Below are 7,607 nucleotides of genomic sequence, written 5' to 3' on the forward strand. Positions count from 1 at the left end.
TATTTGTTGAAACTGTACTACCAATTTGATTTGAAACTGTTTCATTGCTATCTGTTTATCAATAAAATTTTGAAAAAAATAAAAAAAAATTTTAAAAAAAGAAAATAATATACCCTAGAGTGGTATGCTTTTATGTGCATGCTCAGGATTTGGAATTTTAATAGGGTGAGTGGGGGCTACTTTGTGCATCACAAGCTGCTGCGTGCATTTGCTAATTGCCAAACATCATTGCTACATTGAGTGTGATAGCTTACAATTAACACTAGAGTAAAACATGATGCTACCAGACTGTAAAAGGAAAGGGATAGAAAGGACCCCAACATGATTGCATTTGTAGATGCCAAGGACTGTGCAAGAAAAATAGCAGCCTAAATATATACTGGAATTTGCTGAAGATTGGTTTTGCTAGCATCTCCCTAATAATACCCCAACCCTTAATGACTAATGACCAACACAAGTTCAGTTAAGTGGGTTGATTGCCTGTAACTTATTTCCTTTTCAAACTCATCTTCTACTGGAAAGTTCTTCCAGAGCTCCATTTGGGCTGTAATCTGAGTGAAATAGGAAGTGTGATAATCTCGTCACTTGTTCATCTCGGTGCTTGCAATGGTCACTTTGTTGTCATTCGCAGCAATGAGAATAGTAGTTTTTGACTCAAGGGGCTTTGGTAAGTTTTCCATCCCTTTCTTTCTTCAAGAGTTTCTTGTTTAAGCAAGATTCGTGTTTGTGTTTACCAAGTCAAATTAGTGTGGAGCAGAATATGTAGCAGTATTTATTGTGGTCTTTCTGTTATATAAGGACTAGCCCTTGGAAGTCATCGTCCTGTGGGCCCCACAGTGTGATAATCCTACCGGATAGGTTTTAGATAATTATTTTTTAGAAAATAAACTGTTCTTTTAGGTACCTAGCAGAAATCTGAAATCTTACATTTTTTTAAGAATTTTGAAAGCTGGGCATGGTGGCTCCTACAAGTAATCCCAGCCCTCAGAAGGTTGAGGTGGGAGGATTACAAGTTTGAGACCAGCATTGGCTACATAATGAGACCCTGTTGCAAAAAATAATAATAATAATAATAAAATTAAAATTTCTTAAAAATGAATTTGTGAGAATGATTACTTCTGATTCCACATTATATAGCTTGCAACATGTTTGAAACAGCACCTTTGGCGAAAGTGATTTCTTTACTTAAGAGTTAAATGATCTTTTTGGAAATCTCTCTGAAAGCTTCTTCTTTCCATCAAAATTTAAATCACTGAGCACAACTGAAACAGAGGCTCACCTCAGGAGTTCTTGGAACATTTTACTTTAGCAGCCCTTAGAGGCACTTGTCTTGTCCTTTTCCCAGTCTCTTTCTTTCCCCGTTGTTGCTTGTGTGTGTGCTTTGAGACCTAGTGACCTGATGCGGGGCACTTAGCTTCATCACAACCCTTTCTGAAGTGAGGAAATCGCTGACAGGAGGAGTTGCAGTTTACTGCTTTCCAGTCAGTGCTCAGAACAATGGTGGAACGAGGCTGTTTTTAAATGTTCAGGCAGCACATGTTGCAGACTCTTGCTCGCCCTACACCAAAAATGTAAGATGCACTAAGAAACTGTCACAGGATTTCTGTCAACAGGCTCTCAGAGCTGTGACTGGAACTCAGTAGTTGGTGTTATGATTAAGGTAAAATCCAGCAGCAGTGCAGGGGGCTTGTGCTCACCTTATGGGTGGAGATGTGAGCGTGTGATTTAAGGTTCTAAATCTTTGGGGCACAGGAAGGGGTGGGAATGGGAACATCTTGGTAACAATAAACTCCTCCGCAAAGGACTGTTGGATGAAGGTGGCCACACAGCTCTCTGTGCAAGCAGAGTAGATTTTAACAACTCACCAGAAACTGGAGAGGGGCTTTTTACAATTTCAAGGTTTGGGAAACTATCCTAGGTGGAGCACAGAATATCAGTCTCAAAAAGATTTTATTACAGTAGTTTTATGTATCTGTATATTTATTTTTAGGAGGAAAATAATAGTTTTACAGGTTTTCTTGATAGGAATACTTTCAATGAGCTTAACTCACATGCCAAATATCTTTGTGATTTTTGGTCTTTTCTTAACATGCACTTACTTTTGATTTTTAAATTACCATGTTCTGTCCACCATTCATATAAAAATAAAATCGTTTGCATTATTTTTAAAAATGCCAAAACAGGGGCTGGGGAGATGGCTCAGTAGGATAAGTGCTTCCCTGGCAAGCACAAAGGTCTGAGTTCAATCCCTGGTTCTGCAAAAAAAAAAAAAAGATAAAAATGCCAAAACACAAGAGCAAAAGGCAATCTCAATCCACTGTCCCACCCAGAACAAATCCAGGAGAAAAAGACACAAAATAACTTGGAAATTAAACAGCTCAGATTTAGATGTAAAAATTCAGTAACACAAATGTCCCCATTTCCTCAGGAAGTAAACAGAATAAGATTTTCATGGTTTTATGATTGATTGATTGATTGATTGATTGATTGATTGATTTGGCACAGGGTCTCACTATGAGGCTTGGACTCATAGTGATCGTGCTGTCTCGGCCTCCCCAGTGCTGGGATTATAGGCGTGCACCACCAGGCTTGCTTTCAGTGGCCAGTGTGGCATGCAGGGCCAGGGATCACACCCAGGTCCTCGCACTCGCCAGGCAGTCACTGAGCTACCTCCCAGGCCTGGAATGAGATTTTTGTTTGTTTGGTTAATTGGATTTTGTTTGTTTGTTTGTTTTGTTTTGTTTTGAGAAACCAGGGATTGAACTCAGGCCCTTGTGCTTGCCAAGGAAGCGCTTATTCTTCTGAGCCATCTCCGCGGCCCCAAGATTTTTAAAAATGATTGAAAATTTTATAAATATAAGGAAAGCTGAAGTACCTTAGCAAAAACTACAGTGTGAAATTTAATTTGAATCTTACTGCTAATAACTTTTTGATAATTAAGATAATTATATAAATTTGAACAGATATTACTGAAAATTGCTAGGAGCAAGATATTATTAAAGAATTGATCTCACTGTAAGTTGTGGGTTTTGCTCAGATTTTGTGTTCTGTTAGCTATACTTAATAGAGGAATGAACTGATGTGCTATCTTTGGTTTCAAACATCTCAATTCTCTGGGGATAAAAAGAGAGAATACCTGAGTGTCTCTTATTAGATCAAACATGGAGGCTGACATTGACTCCCTGGTCCTCTCAGCCTTGATCTCTTTATTCGTGATACATGTTCCACAATGATCACAGTAGGCTGAAGAGCCATATTCTGGAACGTGAAGCTTGAACAGACTCTACAGCTCCCCTGCAAAAAGTAGCTGTTGAATTAACTTGAGAATCAATAGAAAACTGAAGAGATATCTTAAGCCATGAATAAGAAGTATATGATAGTGAAGCAGAAATCCTGACCTAACTGCAGCCACTTTGTTCAATAAAGTTTCTACAATTCTTGTCTCTACCACTAAACTCAGCTAAATCATATGATTTGCCACCAAATTTAAGTTCCTGTTAATGTGTGACAACAACTTTGCTACACACAGCTATGCTCACCACAAGATACACATTGTACCATGGCCTGCAGCTGGAAGCTTGCTGCTTATAACTTCTGCTGACCAATGTATAAAAAGATGAACTCTCTGCGAACCTCACCTCATACTCTGGAGGGTGCTCTTCTGGTGTCTACTGGTGTCAATAAAACTTCCTTTCTTCTCATGATCTCCTGGCCATTGTTGCCACAAGTTTTCCCACAAGTGAGCTCTTTGCCTTGCTTTCTTATAGGCAGAAGACTGAAGAGAAATGAGAAGGAGAAGGATCACTTGTGGAAAACGATGCTGGAGGAACAGAGAAAGTGAGGGGAATTTGGGAAGGGAGCCATGACCTTGAAACTGGTGTCTCTGGGCCCAAGGCACAGCCACAGCACCCTAAAAAATGCCACCCATGTAGCATTGTCACAAAGAAAGGATAGCCTAACAGGGAACGTCATTGTCTCAGAGGAAAACACTAGATTTCTCATGAATATTCTTTGTTTTTCTGAAGACAAGTCTCACACAGGGGCCTATGCTCAGATTTCCTTTCAGTTTCATGCAATTACTCTGTCTCATCATGATAAATAGCTGAAGAATACACACATGAACACACACACACACACACACACACACACACACACCTATATGCAAGCCCGTGAGGTTCACAGGTGGCAGGCATCCTAGGAGAATGCAGAGAGTAGTGATATGTTTCAGTTTCCAATGATGAAATAAATTTCCAGATATGTGACTTGGAAGAAGTGGGTAGGCTGGAGGCTCTTGGGAAGCGAGACAAAGGGACTGATGACATTCTCCAGAGAATTTTATATAATACTATAATAGTCTCTCTTGATTCATTTGCAAGAAAATCGATGCACCTCGAGACTTCAATATTAAGTGTATTCAGTGTGAATGCACACGCCTATATATGATGTAATTTCCCTTACTAAAATATAAATAAATTACAGAGTATACAAAAGATTAAAATATGGATACAGAACTTTTGCAAATGGCAAGGAGACTAAGATGTGGAGGGGGCAGGTGCAGGGGAAGAAGACATTAAATAAACTAAGACGTTTTGTACAAAATCCCACTCCCGCGATGAAAGTGACCATTATGTATTACACACAAGTCCTAAAAACTATATCTAAGCCCTTTTGGCTCTCTGAGCAGCACCATGACTGCAGGCAAGAACAAGCGCCTTACAAAAGGCAGCAAAACAGGAGCCAAGAAGAAAGTGGTTGATTCATTTTCTAAATAAAGTCTGGTAGGATGTGAAGGCACTGGCTGTGTTCAACATAAGAAATATTGGGAAAACATGCATCACCAGATCTCAAGGAACCAAAATTGCATCTGATGGTCTCAAAGGTCATGTGTTTGAAGTGAGCCTTGCTGACCTGCAGAATGATGAAGTTGGCTTTAGAAAATTCAGGCTAATTACTGAAGATGTTCAAGGCAAAGACTGCCTGACTACCTTCCATGGCAGGGACCTCACCCGGGACAAAATGTGATCCATGGTCAAAAAATGGCAGACCATGATCGAAGCTCATGTTGATGTCAAGACTACCGATGGTTATTTGCTTCGACTGTTCTGTGTTGGCTTTACTAAAAAACACAACAATCAGATGCGGAAGACCTCTTACGCTCAGCACCAGTAGGCCCGCCAGATGCAGAAAAAGATGATGGAAATCATGACCTGAAAGGTGCAGACAAATGACTTGAAGGGAGTGGTCAATAAACTGACTCCAAACAGCACTGGGAAAGACATAGAAAAGGCTTGCCAATCTATCTACCCTCTTCATGATGTCTTCGTCAGAAAAGTAAAAATGCCGAAGAAGCACAAGTTTGAATTGGGAAAACTCATGGAGCTTCATGGAGAAGGTAGCAGCTCTGGAAAGGCTACCGGAGATGAGACTGGAGCTCAAGTTGAACGAGCTGATGGATATGAACCACCAGTGCAAGAGTCCGTTTAAGATCCAGATTTTTAATAGTGATAAACTCCTATTTGTGATTTTTAAAAATGGAAACAATAACAAAGAAGTGAGACCAGGGAACCAGAAGACAGCCTTCCATTCCGGAGTACTCTGTAAAGAGGAGAGTGGAGGGATAGGAGACCGTGTAACAGTGATAAAAATAATCCAGGTATAAGGAGCGATCTCGGAGCAAGGTAGCAAGATGGATGTGGGATTCCTCCATGGAGCAAATGCAGAACAGGATAATCGGTTCATCAACAAATAGAAGAAACTACTGATGCAGCTGAAATTTGCAGAATACCTGGGGAGAGGGGAAGGTGGACATGAACAAAGAAAATTTGGAGGCTATAAAGCTTTAGATAACAAAACTAGTAACAGACATTCTTGGATTTGAAGATGATGTTGTGATTGAGTATATATTCACCCAGCTGGAAGTGAAGAATCTGGATTCCAAAATGATGCATATCAACCTGACTGGGTTTTTAAATATGAAAAATGCTAGAGAATTTATGGGAGAACTTTGGCCCCTCCTGTTAAGTGCACAAGAAAACATCTCTGGAATCCCTTCTGCTTTCCTAGAACGAAAGAAAAAACAAATAAAACAAACAGATTGAAAAAGAAAAATTGGTATAAATGAAAAATCAGGATGAAGACAAAGATAAGAGAGATAAGGAAAACAAAAAGAAACCAAGAAGTTGCAAATCCAGGTCTCCTTCTCCTAGAAGACGGTCTTCCTCTGTCAGGAGAGAGAGAAAGCACAGTCATTCTCGATTTGCCTGACACAGAACCAAGAGCCAGAGCCCTTTCCCTGCTCCCGAAAAGAAGGAAGAAACTCCAGAGCTCCCTGAACCCTCAGTGAATGTAAAAGAGCCTTCAGTGCAAGAGGCCACGTCTACTAGTGACATCCTGAAATTTCCCAAGCCCAAACCCAGGCCAGAACCTAAAGAACTTTCTTCAGGAAAATATTCCAAAAAAGAAAAAGACAAGACCCGGCCAAGATCTCAGTCACATTCCAAATCAAGGTCATGAAGCCACCATAGGTTCCGATCAAGATCGTGTTCACGCAAAGGCGGCCAAGCCCGAGGAGACCATCTCCACCACAACGAAAGCCGCCTCCTCCAAGACGTACAATTTATCTCCGCTAAAACGAAGGAGGCGGTCATCAGCATAGCTGTCTGGGAGCAGCCCATCCTCCTCATATCGTTCCCAGTCACCACCAAAGAAACCTCCCCAGAGGACACTTAGCCCCCCTCGAAGCACATGTAGTTTATCTCTTTCAGCATGTCCTCCATAGGCCATCCCCGCCAGCTACTCCACCTCCAAAGACGCATCGTTCCCCAACACATCAGCAGCCAAACCCTACAAGGAAAAGCCGTGTTTCTGAGAATCTCAGTGACAAAACATGAAGCTACTGAGGAAAGAGAATCACCAGCACCAGCACCAAAGCCTAGAAAAGTGGGCTGATCTGAATCTGAAAAAGATAAAGGTGGCGAAACGGCTGCAGCTGATTCTGTGCCCCAGAGACGCCAGCACGGACCACAGAACCAGCAGTCCTCACCTGCCTTTGGCTCTACCTCTTCCTCTGAAGATGAGCTACCCAAGCGATCCCATGTGAAAAAATGGTGAGGCGGGCCTGCGGCGGAGACATTCCCCTTCCCAGAGTGCGTCTCCATCACCATGAAAGAGACCTCCCGTCGTAGTAGAGGACGGAGAAGCCCCTGCTCTCCACCATCCAGGAGACGTGCTCGCCCTCACAGCTCCCCAGCGCAGATCCCCGCTCCACCCCAAAGACGAAGGACCCCTCACCTCCCCCTCGGCGGCGCTCACTTCCCATGCAGAGGAGGCACTCTCCTCCACCTCCGAGAAGGACGGCTCCAACCCGCCCTCCCCTGAAGAAGGGCATCGCCATCCCTACCACCAAGGCGCCAGTCTCCCCACCTCTGCCTCCCAAACAGAGAAGCTCCCCAGCCACCAAGAGACGCTCACTTGCTGTCTCATCAAAGCCTAGGAAAGGGTCTTCCCCTGCCGTACCACCAGGGAGACCCGGTCACCACAACCAAACAAGTGGCATTGTCACTCACCGCTGTCTTGCGCTCCTCAGACCTCAAGTCCTCCACCCGCTC

General features: G+C 42.6%; 1 pseudogene; it reads left to right on the forward strand.

Annotated features, from left to right (window-relative positions):
* The first annotated feature begins 4,688 nt into the window (after positions 1–4,688).
* LOC105741798 lies at positions 4,689–5,484 on the forward strand (annotated as a pseudogene).
* Positions 5,485–7,607: the final 2,123 nt, after the last annotated feature.

This window comes from Octodon degus, unplaced genomic scaffold (genome assembly GCF_000260255.1).
Source record: "Octodon degus isolate 3935 unplaced genomic scaffold, OctDeg1.0 scaffold00023, whole genome shotgun sequence".
Taxonomy (NCBI): domain Eukaryota; kingdom Metazoa; phylum Chordata; class Mammalia; order Rodentia; family Octodontidae; genus Octodon; species Octodon degus.